The following is a 27,965-nucleotide window of genomic DNA, read 5'->3' on the forward strand; positions in this document are numbered from 1 at the left end:
GGTTCAAACAAGAAAGACATCTGAGCCTATTTCTTCAGATCCAATTCCATCACAAGACTCATCACCAAATGATCCAGAAGAGAGTGACCCACCAGCTTACATTCCTAAGGCTCCTTTTCCTCAAAGGTTAACAAAGGTAAAGAAAGAGACTTCAACAGGTGAGATTATGGAAATCTTCAAGCAAGTAAGTATAAACATTTCTTTACTCGATGCTATTAAGCAAGTTCCTTCCTATGCCAAGTTTTTGAAAGATTTATGCACTAAAAAGAGAAATTTGCATGTCACCAAAAAGGTATTTTTAACTAAACAAACTAGCAATTTACTTCAATGTAAAATGCCTCCAAAATTTAAGGATTCTGGTTCTCCTACTATCTCATATGTTATAGGGAACCAATTGTTTGATAAAGCATTATTGGATTTAGGCGCTAGTGGTAATCTCTTGCCTTATTCTGTTTACATGCAGCTTGGACTAGGTGAGTTAAAATTAACTTCCATTATTTTATAACTTGCTGAAATGTCAATGAAAATACCTCGTGGTATTATAGAGGATGTGTTGATACAGATTGACAAATTTTATTATCTTGTTGATTTTATTGTTATTGATACTCAACATGTACAGGATCCTAAGAAACACACCCCAGTTATTCTTGGTCGTCATTTCTTAGCTACAGTTGATGCTCATATTAGTTGCAGGACTGGAAACATGCAATTGTCTTTTGGTAACATGACCATGGAATTAAACATTTTTAATGTTCCCAAGCAGGCACAAGAAGATGATGAAGTTGTTGAAGTAGATATGATAGAAGCATCAATGGATGATTCACTTATTTCTAACCACTGTGACAATCCATTAACACCATGCACAACTAACTCTGATTTCTCTGTTGATGTTGACAGTGGTATTGGAGAAGTTAATGCTTTACTGGATTTGACTCTTATCATAGATCTAATTAAGTGGAAAGAAAAGATTAAGCCACTTCCTCCTGAAGAGAAAATTGAATCATTCAAGTTGGAGTTACTTCCTAAAAAAATGCAACATAGGTCACATTCTGACATGAAAAAGGTGGTAAGATCTAAAGTGCTGAAATTATTAGATTTTTATACTACTTCAGATAATTCTCCGGAAAGCATGGAACAGAAGAGATCAAGGCAGTGCGATATTGAGGAGTTTTATTACCATCATCCTTTTATAGATAAAATGCTCCAGTGCTTAGTCAATTATGTTTTCTGGCATTTTCTATATAATTGCTTTGGTTTTCACCAAATTCTTATTGGTCCTGGTTGATTTGTTGTTTACATTAATTAGTTAGTTAGTAGGATTTTTTTTATTATTTTGTTTTTTATTTTATTACTTATATTTCTTCTAACGTTTTCTTTAGTTGTCATTTTGTTTTAAGCTTTCCCAGCCCGTCCAGGTGTGTTCTCTCCAACTTTCTTTTTACTATTTATGTTTTGTTATTATTTTTTCTTCTCTCATTTGCATATCTTTTGTTTGTGAAACATTGAGAACAATGTTCCAAATAAGTTTGGGGGTGGGAATAGTGTGTGCTTTGTTTGTTAAAAAAAATTGTTTGTTAAAAAAAAAATTTGTTGATTTTTTTGTTTTTATGTGAAACGCCAATGATAAGAACTTAATTGACAATGAATATGGTTTTTAGAAAGGGTTGAATATTGTCTTAGTTTATACTTGATTGTTGTGTTAGTTCCTCTTGATTGAGATTCTTTAAAATATGAGCACTAATATCAATTCTTTCATAATTTTGACTTGAAATTTGAGATTGACGCAGCCTAAGTTGACAATTTTAGATAGAGTAAATGATTGTTTTTCTTGATTCTTATCTCCACAATACAAACTAGTATACACGGGCGCCAAAGTAAAAAATAGCTACCTATAACCCTTAAGAATGAAGCTATCCTTGAGTAATTTGGGCCTATGTACCACCAGTATGTAGAAGATAATCTATTTTGAGAAGATGGCTACCTTAAGGGGTAGAGTGAAAGCTCTTGACTATAGTTAAAAAAAAAAGAAGAAAAAAAAGAGAAAAAGAAAAATCAAATCAAGTGCATGTGCTGAAAAAAAATCAAAAGAAAATGCACATAAAAGCCTGTGAGAGGAAAAAATTAGAGATCAAGATGATAAGATTAGTTTGACCTACTCTTTTCTTTGTTTGAGGCGAAGGCTGTTGATGTTGAAGATTTTGGGAATGGATTTGATTGAATTGATTTCAGACACACACTACAAGAATCAAAAGAGAGATGTGATTGACTATTGAATTAAAGTTAGAACTTTGCCAATATTTGAAATTTTCTTTGAGCTATATAATTTATGCAATTTTTGAGGCTATCTTCATGTTTTGTTTAAAGCTTGTTGTTCTTTTCATTTTATTTTTATTTTAATTCTTTGAAAAATGATGTTTGTGGGTATCATCACTGAAGCCCTCACGAGACTACAACTCGTCCACTAGGGCCGCCTAGGGATTTAAAGGCTTGTTGTATACGCTAAATGCAATCGCGATTACCTACGAAAGTGGTTTAGTTAGGATTTACTTTTTGTTTTGTTATTTTTATTTTTGTTTTAAGTTTTAGTTTTGCTCGAGGACTAGCAAAATCCAAGTTTGGGGGTATTTGATGAGCATATAATATATGCATATTTTACCCTTAATTAAATAATTACTAGTTATATTTATTTGTTATTTTTAATTAATTAAATTATTTTATTGAATATGAAATTAATTAGAGATTATGGATAAAAAGAGCATAAAGGAGTTCAATTTGTGAGCATTAAAGATTAATGAACTTGGAAGCAGTTATGCTTATATGCATGTTCATTCAAGATAAGGAAACCGAACTCAACAAATGCATTCACCATCCACATGCGGACAAAGAGGAGAAAGTGATATTAGCTTTAAAAGTGGCCAGCACATGAGGATTAAATGAAGCTTGATTAGGCTTTGCATAAGTGGGCTCGTGTTGAGCAATTAAAAGAGGAAACAATTTATGGCTTATGGTGGGCACGTGTGAGAGCTAAAGCAAATAAAAAGGCAAGTCTTTTGGCTTTAGCCTTTAGGATTTAAGAGGTGGGGCCCATTTTAAAGATTATAAAAGGGAGTTTTGGCTTTTGGAGAGGGAGTAGCCGCCAGAGGAGAGCAGACGCGAGACATAGAGAATAGAGGGTAGCGGCAGCAGCACTTCGGCTTCCCATGGCTGATTTTATTTCTTTTGTTGCTCTCAATTCAAGTATGTATAGCTAATTTTTTGATACTGAGGTTAAGGATGAAACCCTATTTAATGAAATAATTATCTTTTTATTTATTTAATTCCCTATATATATTCTTTAATGATTATGGTTTTTATTTCACATGATTAATTGGATGTTATTAAAATATTTTCATCAATTTTGTCATGCATTATTGATTGTTATGATTAATATTCAATTAAATCTATGCTTGAATTTATAAAGTTTATACATGATTATCTTTGATTCTATGTCTTGCATTAAATTGTTTACATAGAGTGCTTAGGAAAACTTTGACTCTTTGTTATTCAATATGTTTACATGGGATGCTTAGATGTCATATTATTAGGCAGAAAAAAAAACCTACATTAGATTTAATTACTTGGGCTTAATTGTTATATCCATGAGATGACATAGATTGATTTCGAGTTGTCACTCTAAAATTAGGGATTAATTAATAATTAGATAATCACTAGTTGAATAGTGGTGGATTTTGAAACCTTAGTAATTCTTATCTTATTGAATTCTTCTTTATTTTAATTGCTTCCTTAGTTTAATTGGTTTAATTTTCTTAGAAACTTAATTTGGTCAACTAGGTTAGAATTAATATTAATTTTAGATTTAAATTAGACTTTTCAATTTATAACAATTCATGTGGGATCGACCTCGTTACCACTATTCTATTTCTAGATTCGTGCGCTTGCGAGTATATTAAAATTTTCACAACACTAGTCGTATTTGTTTGTAGGTGTTCATTTTCCTTTCACGTTTATCAGGTGCCATATTCTAAACTTTATCTCTTTTTCTTTGGACATTAAAGATAATTTCTCAATCTAGTTAAGGGGAGGGATGGTTGATCTGACATGCTTTTGAGTTTTTTTTTTTAAAAAAATTGTGTTTGTTTCACTTTTCAAAAAAAAAAATCTAACTATTTTTTGTTTAAATATAGTAGATAAGGAGTTCTTGTATTTTGCCGTTGAGATTTATCATTTTATATTTTAATAAAAGTTATTTTTGTTCTTTTCTCTTTAAAGTAATTTAATTTGTAAGCTATTTTTTTCTAATAGTTTTTACTTATCCATATTGTTTCATTTGATTATCTAGCAAATGTTAATAAACCATTCTAGCATACACACACCATGACACATGCTTGTGAGTTCTAAGTTGAAATAACTAATATTTAGTTCTCTTATTTTGTTGGAGGCGACATCTAAGATAGTGGAAAGTGTGTTTTTTATCCTTAAAAAAAGAAAAAAAAAATCAATGTGTTCAATTTTGCTAAATCTAAAAACCTATTAAATAAGCCCGTAGGGGTGTTCTAAAACCTAATGCCCTAAGACCAACTGCTCTGAGAGTCATAGGCCCAAAGCCTACTACATGAGTTAAAGATTTATTACTTGTAATGTCTCAACGTCAATAAATCTAAAATCCGAGTAAATAAACCCATAGGGGTGCTTCGACACCTACTGGCCTAAAGCTAATTGGTTTTGGAGTCATTGCCTAAAGCTTGTTATACGGGTTGAAGATATTTTGCTTGTTTTTCTGTAAATTAATTAGACGCCCAAGTAGCTAAGTCTGTAGGGTTGTTTCAACGCCTAGTGCCTTAAGGCTTGCTACATGAGTTGATGATATATTATTTGATTATTTGTAAATAATATGCTAGTTAATGATTGAACCTTAATAAACTTTTAGAACAAAAATATTATACTTTTTCAATGAAAACCCATATGTTTTGCATTTATTTACAATTAAGCATAAAGGAAGGTTTATTGATATCAAGTCAAGAAGTTATTTCTTTATTTCATCTCTCAACAAAAACAAGGAGCTCACTTATTTAATTGTTTGAAGAGTAGAAGAACTAGCTTGCACATTAATTTTAATTATTATAGATAGTACTTTAATTACTAAGGACTAATAATAAGCTAGTTGAGGAGCGTGATTAACACTAGAAGTGTACATTTAATAAAGATTAAAATTATTATTTTTCACTTACAATTAATGTTGATAACACTACTAATTTCATTACATTAATAAATCTCAAACCTATTTTACGAATTAGTAATTTTTATTTGTTTTTAATTATGATTGCTTTTGTGTTTTGTAGGTAATTCCCTAAAATCATGATGCTTGGATCAGAAAAATAGAAGAGAAATTTGGATTCTAGAAACTCAGAAGCGGTTGAAGATTTTCTAGCCCTTTTATCTGGCATTATTACTGAATGGTTGAGATCGTGCCTCGTGTCCAAGCTCGTATTAGCACACCAAATTGCATAGGTAAACTATCTTGACAAATGAGCTCAATCACCTTGACAAGTAAGTGAAAAAAAGGTCCCTCTTTGATTTCAATCATAGCTGTTGATTGTGTTGAATCTAACAATCCATAATGGTTGCAAATTTTAGACACTAGGATTGTACTATTAAATCTCATCTAAAGGTTGTGATTGTAAGCTCACAATACTAGATTTTGGGAGAAAGAATAAAAGAAGAGAGAATTTGTGGCGGATTTTAGGGGTGAGTATTTTGGGTGTAAATCTAGAGTGAATTTTAGGGAAAAATCTATTTTCTTTCCCTTTGTTTTCGATTTCGTTTTATTGTACTTCACAAAGTTTATTAAATAAAAAGAGTGTTTTCCTTTTAAACATGAGTGGCTAAAGTTTCTAAGTTGAGGTGAAATGTGAAGCTCAAGAATTGAAATCATTGAATAAATTAATCTCTCAAGTGAGTTCTAGGTTTATTTTATTTGTTATATATTTATAATTTGTATTTTTTTCTTTATTGGTTAATTTTATGTCATGTTAATTTTTAGATCTATATCTTCTTAGATCTATAGAGGATTCTGACATAATGTCAATACTCTAATATAGCTTTGGCAAATTAGGTATTTGATCTCATATTTATCTAGACAAATGATCAATTGAGAATTAAATGGCATAATATTAACTGGCTAAAGAAATACAAATAATAAGTATGAGAGTATTATAACTATACTGCTCCTACTGCATAATCAGATGCATCACACATGAGCTCAAATGGTAATTTCCAGTTCGGGGGCTGAATGATGGGTGATGATGTCAACAAATGCTTTAATTTTTCAAACGCCACAAGACATGAATCATTAAAGACAAAAGGTACATCCTTAGCAAGTAAATTGCATAAGGGTCTAGAAGCTTTGCTAAAATCTTTAATGAAACGTCTATAGAACCCAGCATGCCCAAGGAAAGATCTTACTTCTCTGACTGTTTTGGGTGGAGGAAGATTAGAAATGAGATCCACCTTGGCTTTGTCAACCTCAATACCTTTGCTCGAAATGATGTGACCGAGAACAATACCTTGTTTTACCATAAAATGGCATTTCTCCCAATTTAAGATCAAGTTCTTCTCGATACATCTCTGCAAAACTAGTGTTAGATGATGTAAACATTGATCAAACGAGTCACCAAAGACAGAAAAATCATCCATAAAGACTTCAAGAAATCGTTCAACCATATCAGAAAAAATGCTTAGCATGCATCGTTGAAATGTAGCAGGTGCATTACATAATCCAAATGGCATTCTTCTATATGCAAATGTGCCAAAAGGGCAAGTGAAAGTAGTTTTCTCTTGATCTTTTGGTGCTATGGGAATCTGATTATATCCTGAGTAGCCATCTAGAAAGCAATAAAATTCATGTCCTGCTAATCTATCAAGCATTTGATCAATAAATGGTAAAGGAAAATGGTCTTTACGTGTGACAGAATTCAACTTTCTATAATCAATGCATACACGCCATCCTGTAGTCACTCTAGTGGGTATCAATTCATTATCAGCATTGGTAACTACTGTGACTCCTGACTTTTTAGGGACAACTTGTACAGGACTGACCCATGAACTATCAGAAATTGGATAAATGATACATGCATCTAATAGCTTAAGGACTTCAGTTCTAACAACTTCTTTCATGTTAGGATTTAACCGACGTTGCATCTCCCTAGTAGTTTTAGCATTTTCATCAAGGTGAATGTAATGCATGTAGTCTACTGGGTTTATACCTTTAATGTCTGCTATGGTCCATCCTAATGCCCCTTTGTGCTCTTTCAAAACATCCAACAACTTACCTTTTTGTTCGTCATTTAGGGATGATGAGATGATTACCGGCAGAGTACTTTCTTCTCCCAAAAATGCATATTCCAATGTGTTGGGCAATGGTTTGAGCTCGAGTTTCGGTGGTGATTCTGATGATGGGATGAGTTTCTTCTCTGATGGTGCTAGTTGTTCAACTCTTGACTTCCATTTATTAGTGTCCATGGATGGTGCTGAGTCAAGCAGGGCGTTGACCTCATTGACCGATCTGTCAATATCAAAATCCAAACCAAAGTGAGTTAAACATGTTTGTAAAGGATCATCACTAAGGTTTGAAACAAAAGTATCATCAACTAATGCTTCAATTAAATCCACATCAACAATTCCATCATCTGCACTGTGAGGTTGTTTGGCAATGTTGAAGATGTTCAGCCCCATAGTCATGTTGCCGAAAGACAACTGCATATTTCCAGTCCTGCATTGAATGTGAGCATCCGCAGTTGCCAAGAAAGGTCGGCCTAGAATAATGGGGATGTGCTTCCTTGAATCCTGTATTGGTTGAGTGTCAATTACAATGAAATCAACAGGAAAATAAAACTTGTCTACCTGGATAAGCACGTCCTCCACAATACCACGAGGTATTTTTGTGGACCGATCTGCAAGTTGTAACACCACTGGAGTTGGGTGTAATTCTCCCAGTCCAAGTTTCACAAATACTGAATAAGGCAACAAATTTACACTAGCTCCTAAATCCAACAAAGCATTCTCAATTGTGTGGTTCCCTATACTACATGAGATAGTGGGGGAGCCTGGGTCTTTGCATTTTAAAGGAATTTTATGTTGGAGTATAGAACTAACGTTTTCTGTTAAAAATGCCTTCTTTTGAACATGCATATTTCTCTTTTTAGTACAAAGGTCTTTAAGAAACTTGGCATAAGATGGAACTTGTTTAATAGCATCAAGTAAAGGGATGTTAACACTTACCTGTTTGAAGATTTCAAGAATCTCACCTGTGGATTTTCCCTTCTTTCCTTTAGCTAACCTTTGAGGAAATGGAGCTTTGGGAACGTATTCTCGTGGGTTAGTTTCTTCTTTCTCCTCCGGTGATGATTCCTCAACATTCACAGGTACAATTTGATTTTCTTTTGTCACCGGCATCTCCACTTTGTTGTCGACTTCCTTTCCTTTTCGCAAGGTCATTACTGCTTTGATCTCTCCATGCTGCTGTGGTGAACTGGTACTTGCTTCATGTACTCCTTTAGGATTAGGCACTGGTTGACTTGGAAATTTGCCTTTCTCAACAGTCATTGCCAATGTCTGAACTGAAGAAGCAAGTTGTCCCACCATCTTTTCGAGGCTTGAAACAGATTGAGCTTGTGAGTTGAAGCCTGCTCTCAACTCATTTCGTAGTCCATCAATGGTGCGGTTCTGTTGCTCAATCGTGGAGTGAGTAACATTCCTGAAATTCTGGAATGCATCCTCCCATGGTCTGGGTTGAGAATAATTCTGGTTTTGATTGAATGGTCTAAATGGGGGCTGAGAGGCTTGAGGATTTTGAGGAATTTGTTGCATTGGTGGAGCTGGAGCTGCTGATCCATTCTGTTGGAATCCTTGAGACCATGAAAAATTGGGGTGGTCTCTCCATCCAGAGTTATATGTGTTGGAGTATGGGTTGTAATTAGATGGCTTTCTCATTACACCTATGGCATTGGCTTGATCTGGATATGAGTCAGGGTCATGTGATTCTGTTGATTTAGCAGTCGATAATGATGCTATTTGTCGAGCAAGACCTTCAACCATCTCCTTGACTTCTTTGATTCCCGAAGTTGACTCGCCAATGTGAACCTCATTCACTCCTTTAATCCTTCTAGTATTCCTGAGTGATCGACTCCGTTGTTGGGAATTGTCCGCTTGTCGCTGGAAAAACTCCCAAATTTCTGATGCACTTTTTGACATTAGCTCTCCTCCACTTGTTGCCATTAGCCATTCTTGCACATTCGGCAATAATCCCTCCAAAAAGTATTGACATTGGTGCCATTTTTCGTACCCATGATGTGGACACTTCAAGAGTAGCCCATTGAATCGCTCCCAAGTTTCGAAAAACTGCTCGTCCTCTCTTTGTGTGAACTCTGAAATTTCCCTGCGAATAGCATTGGTTTTATGCACTGGGAAATATTTATTCAAAAATTTAGTTACCATTTGTTCCCATGATGAAATGCTATTAGCAGGTAAAGTATTTAACCATGAACGAGCTCTATCTTTTAAAGAAAATGGGAATAATCTGAGTTTAACATCATCGTCTGAAAAATTCTCATATTTAAATGTTTGACAAATGGCATGAAAATCATTCAGATGATTATATGGGTCCTCATTTTCTAAGCCATAGAATGTGGGGAGACAATTTAGCACACTAGGTTTTAGTTCAAAGCTCCTAGCAGCTACATTTGGGTATCTTATGCATGACGTGCTCAAATTAGCTAAGGGACTAAAATAGTCCTTAAATGGCCTCTCCTGTGGTGCTTGTAAATCCATTTTATTTTTAACGTGTTTGTGTGTGCGAAGTGTTTTTTCTAATTCAAGGTCTATAGGTTCAAGATTAGGTAATAATGACCTACGACCATGCATACAAAACAAATAAAATAAAAATAAAGATGCAAACAAAACAAAAAATAAAGATGGGAACAAAACAAATAAAAAATAAAGATAAGGGAGAAATTATGATACTAACCTTATTGCGCTATTACAACCTTACTATAAAAATACACAAAAACAAATACGTGAAATTAACTAAAAATTAAATTAATAAAATAAACAAAAATTACAAAGAAAAAATAAATTGAAAATTAAATTACAGAATTTTAAAGAAGAGAAAAAGAAAAGAAATACTAACCTTTAAATGTAGATTTACTCTCTTTTTTTTTTTATAAGAAAAAAAAATACAAGAAAACAAATAAAAGAAGTTATTCACAAAAATTAATTCTATGAATTAAAATTACTTACCTCCCCGGCAACGGCGCCAAAAACTTGTTGTGCAAATTTTAATGTACTCGCAAGCGCACGAATCTATTGTAGTATAGATCTATGGTGACGAGTGTCGATCCCACGAGGAGGTGGATTTTAATTGTGTAGAATTAATTTTGTAAATGGGTTGTTGGATTTGTGGTGGAAATGATTTGGTATATGCTAAAACTTAAATTAAAATAGCGAGAATAAATTCTAAAATTGGAATTGCAATGGCGAGAATAAATTGAAGATAATTCTATTGAAATGACGTACTTGGGTATCTGGATCCGTATCAACATGCATCATGGGCTAAATAATCCGTATTAATGCCAATTAAATCATGAGGGGGGAATCCACACCTCATGAACCACGCTCTAATCAATATGGTGCTAAGGGCTTATCGTGCCAAATAATAATAACCTTATACTAGAGAGCCGGTGTAACCAAGGCGGTATCTAGACAAGACTATTATTATTTGTCGACGAGAAGTCAAAACATCCACAAAAATTAGAGGGGAAGAGAAAATAAATTTACCAAATTAAGCCCATGACACATGTTGAGACTTCACCTTCAACCCAAGCTTGAAAGAAAATTAGCCACTCATAATTGAACTAGGGGCAAAATGAGAATTTATTAAAATACGAAGAAAATACAAGATGGAGAAGGAATTACAGAAAATGGATTCCAAAAATGGATTCAGAGATATCAAATTAGGGGGGGGAGGCCCCCTTTTTATAGATACATGGAGTAAATCATGGCCATCGGATTAAAAACAGTTTGGACGCTCAGGATTTCGCCACGTCATCAGTCAACAGTCCACGGTTTGACCACGCGGATGAACAGTAACACGGTTTGACCCGACTTTGAACAGTAACGCGGTTTGACCCGGATGAACAGTAACGCGGTTTGGTTGAAAATAATCCTGTGTGATGCATGCACCGTACGCGAGATTTTTCGTCCACTGATATGCTGCCACGTCACCATCAACAGTACATAAGAATTTTAGTCCAACAGGATCGTGACACCTCATCAGTCAATGCCACATCATCGGTCAATGCCACGTCATCATCCGTCTATGTGAACAGTGTCGTGAACAGTAACGTATACAGTACCGTACACGTGAATAGTACCGTACATGTGAATAGTGCCATTTTTCCTTTTATGCTCCTCCTAAGGTTTTCGACCGTCCTGAGTTCAAAAGTGATGTCCGTTTTGCCGTCTGATCTCTCCTTTATTGTGAAATGACTATAATGCCCCTAAAATACATAAAATACTTAATTAAAATAAAACACATGTAATTAAATCACAAGAAGGTTAAATATATAAAAGTAAGGGTTGTTAGTAAGACTTAAAATGTAAAATGACGGTTTTCTCCTTTATAAATATGCATTTTCTAACACTCAACACACCCCCCAACCAGCTTATTGCTAGTCCCTAGCAAATAAAGCGAAAACAAAATTCAAATTCAAAATAATTTTTTTTTTCGTTTTAATAGAAACACTCGTATTTATTCCATCAGATTAATGATAGCAATCAAATAAAAGTATAAGCATTATCTCCAGTCTAAAGCAACATCACACCCACATCAACCATCCACATGAATTAGCCCAGTAGACTTTGTTTTAGCTACTCTCAAGAATGACATGTCAAACCCCAAAATATCACTGGAAGTAGTGACACTCTCACAAATAAATTAATCCCAATAAAAATAGTCACTCCAATGAATGGTAATTGAGAGAGAAAATAATAAAGAAGTGATATCACATGCTCTCACCAAGATGAAATAAATATGCCCTCAGCTTAGAAATAATACGATCTCAAGTCAAATAAAATGTTAGTCAACCCACTTTATTTATCTTTTTTTTTTTTTTTAATTATGCATCACTACATCTTTTTAGCCCATATAACTAGCTTCTACTTCAAACTATAGTTCCCTAAAATCAAGAAGGACTTTTATTAGGACGAAACGTAGGCTAGGGACATGGCTAACAAAGAAGGAAAATAAGGAAAACAAAGTGTATGTTTGAGAAAAATGCAGAGAATTTTTTTTTTTTTTTTGGAAGTTGCAAGGTGGATTTCACCTATTTTTATTCTTTTGAAACAACAACTTTTGTTTTTGTTTTTGTTTTTGTTTTTTGTTTTTTTTTTTTTTGCTTTTATTTGGCATAACTTCACTGAACAAAATAATTATTTACATTTTCTCAAACATAAATAGGTGATGGAACTTATAAGATATCGGGTAATACTCCAAATCGGAGTGGGTCAAGATGATAAGTTGACAAAGAAAAGGTTTTTTTTTTTTTTTAAAGGCTCAAAAGGGTTAATTATGGATATTAAATAAAAGGGATGGCTTGAAAGGCTCAAACGGATCAAAGATGGCCTCTCCATCGTCTTTTAGGGCTCTAAATAATCTTCCATATCTACTAGTTAGATGGGCCTCCAAATGTAGCAACACACTCTTTTTTCTTTTTTTTTTTATTTTACAATTTTTTTTTAAGGGTTAACTCAAAAGTAATTTAGAGATCGTGTATAAAATAATAAACTGCTAAGCTGTATAAAGAGTGGGCAAAAGGGTTATTCTCCAAGAAAAATAATAGGCTCAAAAACTCACTTGGTACTTATTATGACATGTTCATTCCTTCAAGCAACTCACATTTGTCTCCGACATCAACATGTAAAGTAGCAAACATAGCGTAACATCACTTAAGACCAAAGATAATACAAATACTAAAATTTGAAATTAATCATGTCATCCAATGTTAAAACAAATCACACATTTTTTTTTTAAACATCATTCTACCCCCCAACCTATTCTAAACATGAAAGGAAAATATGCATGCAGAAATGTGAAAATGATGCATAAAAACTAATTAGAAAAGTTACACGTAAAATGATAGAAAACGAAAATGATTTTTTTTTATTTTTTAAAGAAGATGCGTTTCTAGAGGAACTACACTCCATATTCAGCCATCTTCGACTCAAAAGTTGGAAAATGTATATTTATAGAGGAGAAATTAAAGAAGAAAAATAAACATAAACACATAATAAAGAAAAAGAAAATGTCTGAATTTTTTTTTTTTTTATAAACGATGAAGATGCGTTTCTAGAGTCACTACACTCCATATTCAGCCATCTTCAACACAAAAAGTTAGCAACAGTTAGTTTCTACAACAAAAATTAGTAAAAACTTAACCAAAATTTCACAATTGTCGACTATTCCCTCCCCCCAACCAGAACGAAACATTGTCCTCAATGTTTGAAAGGAAAGAAGTAGAGTTTAGAAGACATCACCTGGGTGGTGCAACACAGAAGAAAATATTTATAGGCGGAGAGTTAAATCTAATTTGTACTTCTTATTGCTGCTACTGTTACCATCATTATTTGGACGCTCCAACACGAAGGTCCAGGGGTCTGGCTCCGGTCTATAAGCTTGTAACAGATCAAGTAGCTCATTAGCAGTGTGAGCACAAATAAAAATTTTTTTCACATTAGCGGGAATGAAATAGTTTTTTATTGCATGGTTAAGAAATGCGATAAAGCCATCATAAAAGTTATTGACATTTAACAAACCGATGGGTTTCTGGTGAATGTGTAGATGGGCCCAAGATGCTAGTGTCATAAGTGCCTCTAGTGTTGCAAGATCTCCTGGAAGGAAAATAAAAGCATCAGCATAATTAAGCATTTCAGTTATTCTTTCTTGCATACCTGAGACGACTAACTCTTCTCCAGTTGATGAGTCAGACGAACTGCCCAATGGTTTTAGGACTCTTGGGATGATGCCTAACACTTGACTTCCTCTGATAAAAGCTGCTTCTGAGACCATTTTTGATAACCCTCGGTTACCTCCTCCATACACCAAATGTAATTTTCTCGCTGCTATGCTTCGACCAAGATCTATAGCTGCCTCAACGAACTCTTTATGTTTGCCATAGGTAAATCCAGAAAGCACACAAATGTTCTTGAATTGTCTATTGGGAGTAGCTGCCATTGTGATACTTCTCGAAAACAATTTGTGAGTGCTTGACAAAAAGGAAATCACATTTAAGAATCTTGGTGACAGTGGATCACAGTTATGTATGAGGTAAAATGTCAGTGTCAAATAACGCGTAAAGCACGTGGCTCGCTAGTCAAAAAGGAAACAGTAAAAGGGAAAAAGAAAACAGTAATAAGGAAAAAGCAAACAGTAATAAAATTTTTAAAGACAATAATGCACACAATAAAACAATAGTGAAATAAAATAACAGTAAAGTGAAAGGATATTTACAGGTAGTTGCGACTGTGGCTCACATCTTCCTCTGGTTCTACGTCCAGAAACGGCTTGAACGCCCTCTATGGGTCGAGGATAGGCTTCCTATCCAATTTTCTTATAAACTGGCAAACAGGGTCGTTTATAGTCAGATTCCCGAGACTATATCGTGCATGCTCTTTCTGGAATAATGGCCATAACTGGAGAATCGCTCCTTGCACATATCCACTGGGATGCGTTTCAAGAGACAAAAGGATATCATCCAATGACTCCTTATTCAAGACATCCCTAATGAATTGAATCTTATCTTCCCTGTTATCAGACACCATTCCTAAAGAACATGGGTTTTTATTGCAACTCATTCTGGCACACTTATGACAAGCAACATAAATTCTTCGAGCTCGTCGTTTTCTTGCATAATTTCCTTTACCACAACCAGGCATGTATGCAATAAATTTTGGAGGTAACTCACCTGCCGATCGTACTTTAGCCTCGATTAACCAACGGATGTCAGCAGATATGTTATTCCTCATGAGTAATCGCATGCGTTCGGACCGAGCTTTATAGATCGTAAGGAGGGCATTCTGAGGAAGTGAAGGGAATCGCTTGTGAAGTTTCGCTAGAATCTCGTTTTTGTCCATACCTTCGCCTCAGAATATCAGTTATTATGGGAAACTGAAGTAACCGACTTGATTGTCACGGAGTACTGTTATCCGCCACTTCACCGGGGTAATAAACTAAAGCACACAAATAGAAAAACAAATTAAAACACACAAAGAAAATTAAAATCGTCCTCTTATTGAATTTACCTCAAGCTCCAACTGGATGTCGTAAACACTTCTCTCAATGTCTCTGAGTTGGCGTTCTAAACCCTCAACATAGGCTACTAACTCTGGTGGTTGTAGAGCCCAAATGCGTTGTGTTTTACAAAATTGAATCTGCCTTTTGAGATGAGTTTTGACACGTTGAAGTGGTTTAAGAATGCTCAGGAGGAACGGTCTAAGTATGAGACTCATGATTAAAAATGATAAGAGAAAACTTAATGGTAAAATAAACACACTTATGCAAAAACAATTTCAATTAGCAAAAGAATAATAATAAAAAGAAAGAAAGAAAAATCAAATCAACGAAAAGAAAAAAAATCAATTCAAATTTGGTGGGTCACTCAAATTTATTTCGGTGTCTTCTTCATGTGGTTGGTACTCTAGATATGGCTTTAATCTTTGACCATTAACTTTAAACGTGACACCATTCTTTGGGTCTTTAATTTCAATTGCCCCATGTGGAAAAACAGTATGAACAATAAAGGGACCAGACCAACGAGAGCGTAACTTACCTGGGAATAGGTGCAAGCGAGAATTGAATAAAAGCACTTTCTGACCTGGAGTGAACGATTTTCTCATAATTTGCTTATCATGGAAGACTTTCATTCGTTGCTTGTAAATCTTGGCATTTTCGTACGCGTCATTGCGAATTTCTTCAAGTTCTGCCAGCTGTAATCTTCTTTCTGAGCTAGCTTGCTGCATGTCAAAATTGAATTTCTTGATGGCCCAATACGCACGATGCTCGAGTTCCACAGGTAGGTGGCAAGCTTTTCCATACACTAGCCTGTAGGGTGACATCCCAATCGGGGTCTTGAAAGCCGTTCTATATGCCCATAAGGCATCATCAAGTCTTAATGACCAATCTTTTCTGTCCGGCCTCACCGTTTTTTCTAATATGTGCTTTATTTCTCGATTGGATATCTCAACTTGGCCACTGGTTTGCGGATGATACGGAGTTGCCACTTTGTGTGTGATTGAATACTTTGTCAAAAGAGCTTTGAATGCTTTGTTACAAAAGTGGGCACCACCATCACTGATTATTGCTCGAGGGAATCCAAAGCGTGAAACAATATTGCTTTTCAAAAATGCTATCACCACCTTGTGATCATTGGTCCTACATGGAATTGCTTCTACCCATTTTGATACATAGTCAACAGCAACCAATATGTATTGATGACCAAAAGACGGGGGAAAGGGTCCCATGAAGTCGATACCCCATACGTCAAAAATCTCAACCACTAAAATTGGATTTAGTGGCATCATGTTCCTTCGCGTAATGCTCCCCATTCGTTGACACCTATCACATGAAGAACAGAAAGTGTAAGCGTCTCGAAATATAGATGGCCAATAGAAACCACATTGTAAAACTTTAGTCGCTGTCTTCTTAGCACTGAAATGGCCTCCACAAGCTTGTTCATGGCAGAATGAAAGGATATTCTGAATTTCACTTTCTGGGACACATCGTCTAACAATTTGATCCGCACAATACTTGAACAAATACGGGTCATCCCAAAAGAAATTCTTTATCTCTGCAAAGAATTTAGCCTTGTCTTGCTTGGTCCAATGCTCTGGAAGTTTACCTGTAACAAGATAATTAACTATATCAGCATACCAAGGTAATACTTCCACACTCATTAATTTTTCATCTGGAAATGACTCATTTAATGGTAATTGTTCTATAATTGTGTCAAAATGGAGACGAGAGAGGTGGTCCGCCACAACATTTTCTGTCCCTTTTTTATCTTTGAATTCCAAGTCAAATTCCTGCAAAAGTAACACCCAACGAATTAGTCTGGCTTTTGCATCTTTCTTTGTGAGAAGATATTTAAGAGCAGCATGATCTGTGAATATAATTATTTTACAACCAATGAGATATGATCGAAATTTTTCCAATGCAAACACTACTGCTAGCATTTCTTTTTCAGTAGTTGAATAGTTCAACTGTGCATCATTCAATGTCATACTAGCATAGTAAATAACATGGGGAATTCGATCAACTCTTTGTCCTAATACTGCTCCTACAGCATAATCAGATGCATCACACATGAGCTCAAATGGTAATTTCCAGTTCGGGGGCTGAATGATGGGTGATGATGTCAACAAATGCTTTAATTTTTCAAACGCCACAAGACATGAATCATTAAAGACAAAAGGTACATCCTTAGCAAGTAAATTGCATAAGGGTCTAGAAGCTTTGCTAAAATCTTTAATGAAACGTCTATAGAACCCAGCATGCCCAAGGAAAGATCTTACTTCTCTGACTGTTTTGGGTGGAGGAAGATTAGAAATGAGATCCACCTTGGCTTTGTCAACCTCAATACCTTTGCTCGAAATGATGTGACCGAGAACAATACCTTGTTTTACCATAAAATGGCATTTCTCCCAATTTAAGATCAAGTTCTTCTCGATACATCTCTGCAAAACTAGTGTTAGATGATGTAAACATTGATCAAACGAGTCACCAAAGACAGAAAAATCATCCATAAAGACTTCAAGAAATCGTTCAACCATATCAGAAAAAATGCTTAGCATGCATCGTTGAAATGTAGCAGGTGCATTACATAATCCAAATGGCATTCTTCTATATGCAAATGTGCCAAAAGGGCAAGTGAAAGTAGTTTTCTCTTGATCTTTTGGTGCTATGGGAATCTGATTATATCCTGAGTAGCCATCTAGAAAGCAATAAAATTCATGTCCTGCTAATCTATCAAGCATTTGATCAATAAATGGTAAAGGAAAATGGTCTTTACGTGTGACAGAATTCAACTTTCTATAATCAATGCATACACGCCATCCTGTAGTCACTCTAGTGGGTATCAATTCATTATCAGCATTGGTAACTACTGTGACTCCTGACTTTTTAGGGACAACTTGTACAGGACTGACCCATGAACTATCAGAAATTGGATAAATGATACATGCATCTAATAGCTTAAGGACTTCAGTTCTAACAACTTCTTTCATGTTAGGATTTAACCGACGTTGCATCTCCCTAGTAGTTTTAGCATTTTCATCAAGGTGAATGTAATGCATGTAGTCTACTGGGTTTATACCTTTAATGTCTGCTATGGTCCATCCTAATGCCCCTTTGTGCTCTTTCAAAACATCCAACAACTTACCTTTTTGTTCGTCATTTAGGGATGATGAGATGATTACCGGCAGAGTACTTTCTTCTCCCAAAAATGCATATTCCAATGTGTTGGGCAATGGTTTGAGCTCGAGTTTCGGTGGTGATTCTGATGATGGGATGAGTTTCTTCTCTGATGGTGCTAGTTGTTCAACTCTTGACTTCCATTTATTAGTGTCCATGGATGGTGCTGAGTCAAGCAGGGCGTTGACCTCATTGACCGATCTGTCAATATCAAAATCCAAACCAAAGTGAGTTAAACATGTTTGTAAAGGATCATCACTAAGGTTTGAAACAAAAGTATCATCAACTAATGCTTCAATTAAATCCACATCAACAATTCCATCATCTGCACTGTGAGGTTGTTTGGCAATGTTGAAGATGTTCAGCCCCATAGTCATGTTGCCGAAAGACAACTGCATATTTCCAGTCCTGCATTGAATGTGAGCATCCGCAGTTGCCAAGAAAGGTCGGCCTAGAATAATGGGGATGTGCTTCCTTGAATCCTGTATTGGTTGAGTGTCAATTACAATGAAATCAACAGGAAAATAAAACTTGTCTACCTGGATAAGCACGTCCTCCACAATACCACGAGGTATTTTTGTGGACCGATCTGCAAGTTGTAACACCACTGGAGTTGGGTGTAATTCTCCCAGTCCAAGTTTCACAAATACTGAATAAGGCAACAAATTTACACTAGCTCCTAAATCCAACAAAGCATTCTCAATTGTGTGGTTCCCTATACTACATGAGATAGTGGGGGAGCCTGGGTCTTTGCATTTTAAAGGAATTTTATGTTGGAGTATAGAACTAACGTTTTCTGTTAAAAATGCCTTCTTTTGAACATGCATATTTCTCTTTTTAGTACAAAGGTCTTTAAGAAACTTGGCATAAGATGGAACTTGTTTAATAGCATCAAGTAAAGGGATGTTAACACTTACCTGTTTGAAGATTTCAAGAATCTCACCTGTGGATTTTCCCTTCTTTCCTTTAGCTAACCTTTGAGGAAATGGAGCTTTGGGAACGTATTCTCGTGGGTTAGTTTCTTCTTTCTCCTCCGGTGATGATTCCTCAACATTCACAGGTACAATTTGATTTTCTTTTGTCACCGGCATCTCCACTTTGTTGTCGACTTCCTTTCCTTTTCGCAAGGTCATTACTGCTTTGATCTCTCCATGCTGCTGTGGTGAACTGGTACTTGCTTCATGTACTCCTTTAGGATTAGGCACTGGTTGACTTGGAAATTTGCCTTTCTCAACAGTCATTGCCAATGTCTGAACTGAAGAAGCAAGTTGTCCCACCATCTTTTCGAGGCTTGAAACAGATTGAGCTTGTGAGTTGAAGCCTGCTCTCAACTCATTTCGTAGTCCATCAATGGTGCGGTTCTGTTGCTCAATCGTGGAGTGAGTAACATTCCTGAAATTCTGGAATGCATCCTCCCATGGTCTGGGTTGAGAATAATTCTGGTTTTGATTGAATGGTCTAAATGGGGGCTGAGAGGCTTGAGGATTTTGAGGAATTTGTTGCATTGGTGGAGCTGGAGCTGCTGATCCATTCTGTTGGAATCCTTGAGACCATGAAAAATTGGGGTGGTCTCTCCATCCAGAGTTATATGTGTTGGAGTATGGGTTGTAATTAGATGGCTTTCTCATTACACCTATGGCATTGGCTTGATCTGGATATGAGTCAGGGTCATGTGATTCTGTTGATTTAGCAGTCGATAATGATGCTATTTGTCGAGCAAGACCTTCAACCATCTCCTTGACTTCTTTGATTCCCGAAGTTGACTCGCCAATGTGAACCTCATTCACTCCTTTAATCCTTCTAGTATTCCTGAGTGATCGACTCCGTTGTTGGGAATTGTCCGCTTGTCGCTGGAAAAACTCCCAAATTTCTGATGCACTTTTTGACATTAGCTCTCCTCCACTTGTTGCCATTAGCCATTCTTGCACATTCGGCAATAATCCCTCCAAAAAGTATTGACATTGGTGCCATTTTTCGTACCCATGATGTGGACACTTCAAGAGTAGCCCATTGAATCGCTCCCAAGTTTCGAAAAACTGCTCGTCCTCTCTTTGTGTGAACTCTGAAATTTCCCTGCGAATAGCATTGGTTTTATGCACTGGGAAATATTTATTCAAAAATTTAGTTACCATTTGTTCCCATGATGAAATGCTATTAGCAGGTAAAGTATTTAACCATGAACGAGCTCTATCTTTTAAAGAAAATGGGAATAATCTGAGTTTAACATCATCGTCTGAAAAATTCTCATATTTAAATGTTTGACAAATGGCATGAAAATCATTCAGATGATTATATGGGTCCTCATTTTCTAAGCCATAGAATGTGGGGAGACAATTTAGCACACTAGGTTTTAGTTCAAAGCTCCTAGCAGCTACATTTGGGTATCTTATGCATGACGTGCTCAAATTAGCTAAGGGACTAAAATAGTCCTTAAATGGCCTCTCCTGTGGTGCTTGTAAATCCATTTTATTTTTAACGTGTTTGTGTGTGCGAAGTGTTTTTTCTAATTCAAGGTCTATAGGTTCAAGATTAGGTAATAATGACCTACGACCATGCATACAAAACAAATAAAATAAAAATAAAGATGCAAACAAAACAAAAAATAAAGATGGGAACAAAACAAATAAAAAATAAAGATAAGGGAGAAATTATGATACTAACCTTATTGCGCTATTACAACCTTACTATAAAAATACACAAAAACAAATACGTGAAATTAACTAAAAATTAAATTAATAAAATAAACAAAAATTACAAAGAAAAAATAAATTGAAAATTAAATTACAGAATTTTAAAGAAGAGAAAAAGAAAAGAAATACTAACCTTTAAATATAGATTTACTCTCTTTTTTTTTTTATAAGAAAAAAAAATACAAGAAAACAAATAAAAGAAGTTATTCACAAAAATTAATTCTATGAATTAAAATTACTTACCTCCCCGGCAACGGCGCCAAAAACTTGTTGTGCAAATTTTAATGTACTCGCAAGCGCACGAATCTATTGTAGTATAGATCTATGGTGACGAGTGTCGATCCCACGAGGAGGTGGATTTTAATTGTGTAGAATTAATTTTGTAAATGGGTTGTTGGATTTGTGGTGGAAATGATTTGGTATATGCTAAAACTTAAATTAAAATAGCGAGAATAAATTCTAAAATTGGAATTGCAATGGCGAGAATAAATTGAAGATAATTCTATTGAAATGACGTACTTGGGTATCTGGATCCGTATCAACATGCATCATGGGCTAAATAATCCGTATTAATGCCAATTAAATCATGAGGGGGGAATCCACACCTCATGAACCACGCTCTAATCAATATGGTGCTAAGGGCTTATCGTGCCAAATAATAATAACCTTATACTAGAGAGCCGGTGTAACCAAGGCGGTATCTAGACAAGACTATTATTATTTGTCGACGAGAAGTCAAAACATCCACAAAAATTAGAGGGGAAGAGAAAATAAATTTACCAAATTAAGCCCATGACACATGTTGAGACTTCACCTTCAACCCAAGCTTGAAAGAAAATTAGCCACTCATAATTGAACTAGGGGCAAAATGAGAATTTATTAAAATACGAAGAAAATACAAGATGGAGAAGGAATTACAGAAAATGGATTCCAAAAATGGATTCAGAGATATCAAATTAGGGGGGGGAGGCCCCCTTTTTATAGATACATGGAGTAAATCATGGCCATCGGATTAAAAACAGTTTGGACGCTCAGGATTTCGCCACGTCATCAGTCAACAGTCCACGGTTTGACCACGCGGATGAACAGTAACACGGTTTGACCCGACTTTGAACAGTAACGCGGTTTGACCCGGATGAACAGTAACGCGGTTTGGTTGAAAATAATCCTGTGTGATGCATGCACCGTACGCGAGATTTTTCGTCCACTGATATGCTGCCACGTCACCATCAACAGTACATAAGAATTTTAGTCCAACAGGATCGTGACACCTCATCAGTCAATGCCACATCATCGGTCAATGCCACGTCATCATCCGTCTATGTGAACAGTGTCGTGAACAGTAACGTATACAGTACCGTACACGTGAATAGTACCGTACATGTGAATAGTGCCATTTTTCCTTTTATGCTCCTCCTAAGGTTTTCGACCGTCCTGAGTTCAAAAGTGATGTCCGTTTTGCCGTCTGATCTCTCCTTTATTGTGAAATGACTATAATGCCCCTAAAATACATAAAATACTTAATTAAAATAAAACACATGTAATTAAATCACAAGAAGGTTAAATATATAAAAGTAAGGGTTGTTAGTAAGACTTAAAATGTAAAATGACGGTTTTCTCCTTTATAAATATGCATTTTCTAACACTCAACATTCTCTCCAACTTTCTTTTTACTATTTATGTTTTGTTATTATTTTTTCTTCTCTCATTTGCATATCTGTTGTTTGTGAAACATTGAGAACAATGTTCCAAATAAGTTTGGGGGTGGGAATAGTGTGTGCTTTGTTTGTTAAAAAAAATTGTTTGTTAAAAAAAAAAATTGTTGATTTTTTTATTTTTATGTGAAACGCCAATGATAAGAACTTAATTGACAATGAATATGGTTTTTAGAAAAGGTTGAATATTGTCTTAGTTTATACTTGATTGTTGTGTTAGTTCCTCTTGATTGAGATTCTTTAAAATATGAGCACTAATATCAATTCTTTCATAATTTTGACTTGAAATTTGAGATTGACGCAGCCTAAGTTGACAATTTTAGATAGAGTAAATGATTGTTTTTCTTGATTCTTATCTCCACAATACAAACTAGTATACACGGGCGCCAAAGTAAAAAATAGCTACCTATAACCCTTAAGAATGAAGCTATCCTTGAGTAATTTGGGCCTATGTACCACCAGTATGTAGAAGATAATCTATTTTGAGAAGACGGCTACCTTAAGGGGTAGAGTGAAAGCTCTTGACTATAGTTAAAAAAAAAAGAAGAAAAAAAAGAGAAAAAGAAAAATCAAATCAAGTGCATGTGCTGAAAAAAAAATCAAAAGAAAATGCACATAAAAGCCTGTGAGAGGAAAAAATTAGAGATCAAGATGATAAGATTAGTTTGACCTACTCTTTTCTTTGTTTGAGGCGAAGGCTGTTGATGTTGAAGATTTTGGGAATGGATTTGATTGAATTGATTTCAGACACACACTACAAGAATCAAAAGAGAGATGTGATTGACTATTGAATTAAAGTTAGAACTTTGCCAATATTTGAAATTTTCTTTGAGCTATATAATTTATGCAATTTTTGAGGCTATCTTCATGTTTTGTTTAAAGCTTGTTGTTCTTTTCATTTTATTTTTATTTTAATTCTTTGAAAAATGATGTTTGTGGGTATCATCACTGAAGCCCTCACGAGACTACAACTCGTCCACTAGGGCCGCCTAGGGATTTAAAGGCTTGTTGTATACGCTAAATGCAATCGCGATTACCTACGAAAGTGGTTTAGTTAGGATTTACTTTTTGTTTTGTTATTTTTATTTTTGTTTTAAGTTTTAGTTTTGCTCGAGGACTAGCAAAATCCAAGTTTGGGGGTATTTGATGAGCATATAATATATGCATATTTTACCCTTAATTAAATAATTACTAGTTATATTTATTTGTTATTTTTAATTAATTAAATTATTTTATTGAATATGAAATTAATTAGAGATTATGGATAAAAAGAGCATAAAGGAGTTCAATTTGTGAGCATTAAAGATTAATGAACTTGGAAGCAGTTATGCTTATATGCATGTTCATTCAAGATAAGGAAACCGAACTCAACAAATGCATTCACCATCCACATGCGGACAAAGAGGAGAAAGTGATATTAGCTTTAAAAGTGGCCAGCACATGAGGATTAAATGAAGCTTGATTAGGCTTTGCATAAGTGGGCTCGTGTTGAGCAATTAAAAGAGGAAACAATTTATGGCTTATGGTGGGCACGTGTGAGAGCTAAAGCAAATAAAAAGGCAAGTCTTTTGGCTTTAGCCTTTAGGATTTAAGAGGTGGGGCCCATTTTAAAGATTATAAAAGGGAGTTTTGGCTTTTGGAGAGGGAGTAGCCGCCAGAGGAGAGCAGACGCGAGACATAGAGAATAGAGGGTAGCGGCAGCAGCACTTCGGCTTCCCATGGCTGATTTTATTTCTTTTGTTGCTCTCAATTCAAGTATGTATAGCTAATTTTTTGATACTGAGGTTAAGGATGAAACCCTATTTAATGAAATAATTATCTTTTTATTTATTTAATTCCCTATATATATTCTTTAATGATTATGGTTTTTATTTCACATGATTAATTGGATGTTATTAAAATATTTTCATCAATTTTGTCATGCATTATTGATTGTTATGATTAATATTCAATTAAATCTATGCTTGAATTTATAAAGTTTATACATGATTATCTTTGATTCTATGTCTTGCATTAAATTGTTTACATAGAGTGCTTAGGAAAACTTTGACTCTTTGTTATTCAATATGTTTACATGGGATGCTTAGATGTCATATTATTAGGCAGAAAAAAAAACCTACATTAGATTTAATTACTTGGGCTTAATTGTTATATCCATGAGATGACATAGATTGATTTCGAGTTGTCACTCTAAAATTAGGGATTAATTAATAATTAGATAATCACTAGTTGAATAGTGGTGGATTTTGAAACCTTAGTAATTCTTATCTTATTGAATTCTTCTTTATTTTAATTGCTTCCTTAGTTTAATTGGTTTAATTTTCTTAGAAACTTAATTTGGTCAACTAGGTTAGAATTAATATTAATTTTAGATTTAAATTAGACTTTTCAATTTATAACAATTCATGTGGGATCGACCTCGTTACCACTATTCTATTTCTAGATTCGTGCGCTTGCGAGTATATTAAAATTTTCACAACACTAGTTGTATTTGTTTGTAGGTGTTCATTTTCCTTTCACGTTTATCAGGTGCCATATTCTAAACTTTATCTCTTTTTCTTTGGACATTAAAGATAATTTCTCAATCTAGTTAAGGGGAGGGATGGTTGATCTGACATGCTTTTGAGTTTTTTTTTTAAAAAAAATTGTGTTTGTTTCACTTTTCAAAAAAAAAATCTAACTATTTTTTGTTTAAATATAGTAGATAAGGAGTTCTTGTATTTTACCGTTGAGATTTATCATTTTATATTTTAATAAAAGTTATTTTTGTTCTTTTCTCTTTAAAGTAATTTAATTTGTAAGCTATTTTTTTCTAATAGTTTTTACTTATCCATATTGTTTCATTTGATTATCTAGCAAATGTTAATAAACCATTCTAGCATACACACACCATGACACATGCTTGTGAGTTCTAAGTTGAAATAACTAATATTTAGTTCTCTTATTTTGTTGGAGGCGACATCTAAGATAGTGGAAAGTGTGTTTTTTATCCTTAAAAAAAGAAAAAAAAAATCAATGTGTTCAATTTTGCTAAATCTAAAAACCTATTAAATAAGCCCGTAGGGGTGTTCTAAAACCTAATGCCCTAAGACCAACTGCTCTGAGAGTCATAGGCCCAAAGCCTACTACATGAGTTAAAGATTTATTACTTGTAATGTCTCAACGTCAATAAATCTAAAATCCGAGTAAATAAACCCATAGGGGTGCTTCGACACCTACTGGCCTAAAGCTAATTGGTTTTGGAGTCATTGCCTAAAGCTTGTTATACGGGTTGAAGATATTTTGCTTGTTTTTCTGTAAATTAATTAGACGCCCAAGTAGCTAAGTCTGTAGGGTTGTTTCAACGCCTAGTGCCTTAAGGCTTGCTACATGAGTTGATGATATATTATTTGATTATTTGTAAATAATATGCTAGTTAATGATTGAACCTTAATAAACTTTTAGAACAAAAATATTATACTTTTTCAATGAAAACCCATATGTTTTGCATTTATTTACAATTAAGCATAAAGGAAGGTTTATTGATATCAAGTCAAGAAGTTATTTCTTTATTTCATCTCTCAACAAAAACAAGGAGCTCACTTATTTAATTGTTTGAAGAGTAGAAGAACTAGCTTGCACATTAATTTTAATTATTATAGATAGTACTTTAATTACTAAGGACTAATAATAAGCTAGTTGAGGAGCGTGATTAACACTAGAAGTGTACATTTAATAAAGATTAAAATTATTATTTTTCACTTACAATTAATGTTGATAACACTACTAATTTCATTACATTAATAAATCTCAAACCTATTTTACGAATTAGTAATTTTTATTTGTTTTTAATTATGATTGCTTTTGTGTTTTGTAGGTAATTCCCTAAAATCATGATGCTTGGATCAGAAAAATAGAAGAGAAATTTGGATTCTAGAAACTCAGAAGCGGTTGAAGATTTTCTAGCCCTTTTATCTGGCATTATTACTGAATGGTTGAGATCGTGCCTCGTGTCCAAGCTCGTATTAGCACACCAAATTGCATAGGTAAACTATCTTGACAAATGAGCTCAATCACCTTGACAAGTAAGTGAAAAAAAGGTCCCTCTTTGATTTCAATCATAGCTGTTGATTGTGTTGAATCTAACAATCCATAATGGTTGCAAATTTTAGACACTAGGATTGTACTATTAAATCTCATCTAAAGGTTGTGATTGTAAGCTCACAATACTAGATTTTGGGAGAAAGAATAAAAGAAGAGAGAATTTGTGGCGGATTTTAGGGGTGAGTATTTTGGGTGTAAATCTAGAGTGAATTTTAGGGAAAAATCTATTTTCTTTCCCTTTGTTTTCGATTTCGTTTTATTGTACTTCACAAAGTTTATTAAATAAAAAGAGTGTTTTCCTTTTAAACATGAGTGGCTAAAGTTTCTAAGTTGAGGTGAAATGTGAAGCTCAAGAATTGAAATCATTGAATAAATTAATCTCTCAAGTGAGTTCTAGGTTTATTTTATTTGTTATATATTTATAATTTGTATTTTTTTCTTTATTGGTTAATTTTATGTCATGTTAATTTTTAGATCTATATCTTCTTAGATCTATAGAGGATTCTGACATAATGTCAATACTCCAATATAGCTTTGGCAAATTAGGTATTTGATCTCATATTTATCTAGACAAATGATCAATTGAGAATTAAATGGCATAATATTAACTGGCTAAAGAAATACAAATAATAAGTATGAGAGTATTATAACTATAATTCGAAAATTGAGAGTGGATTCCAAAACCTCAGCATTTTTCTAGATTAGTCTCTATTAATTTCTTTTTATGTAGTTAATTTCTATTTAATAATAGACTACTAAATTTATAGATTACTTATGGTTTAACCCCGGACTCACTGGGTTATAATGTAAATAGACACTCTTATACTTGGAAGTAATCAACGGTTTTGAGTCGTGTCAACTAACAAAATGTAATGAACCACAACTTTTGATAATGAAATCAATATTTTGATAACTTATATAGATTCTTTACCATTTATCTCTATTATTTAAGCCTTGTAG

At 34.3% G+C, this 27,965-nt stretch overlaps 2 long non-coding RNA genes across 2 annotated transcripts; both read left to right on the forward strand.

Annotated features, from left to right (window-relative positions):
* Positions 1-2,747: 2,747 nt before the first annotated feature.
* Positions 2,748-5,812, forward strand: LOC127899665 (uncharacterized). The gene is made up of 2 exons (XR_008051572.1): positions 2,748-3,237; positions 5,340-5,812. It is a non-coding gene; the product is annotated as an uncharacterized LOC127899665 (long non-coding RNA).
* An 18,375-nt stretch (positions 5,813-24,187) lies between these two features.
* LOC127899666 (uncharacterized) lies at positions 24,188-27,251 on the forward strand. Its single transcript, XR_008051573.1, has 2 exons — positions 24,188-24,677; positions 26,779-27,251. It is a non-coding gene; the product is annotated as an uncharacterized LOC127899666 (long non-coding RNA).
* Positions 27,252-27,965: the final 714 nt, after the last annotated feature.

The sequence above is a fragment of the Citrus sinensis genome, chromosome 9 (assembly GCF_022201045.2).
Source record: "Citrus sinensis cultivar Valencia sweet orange chromosome 9, DVS_A1.0, whole genome shotgun sequence".
Classification (NCBI taxonomy): Eukaryota; Viridiplantae; Streptophyta; class Magnoliopsida; order Sapindales; family Rutaceae; genus Citrus; species Citrus sinensis.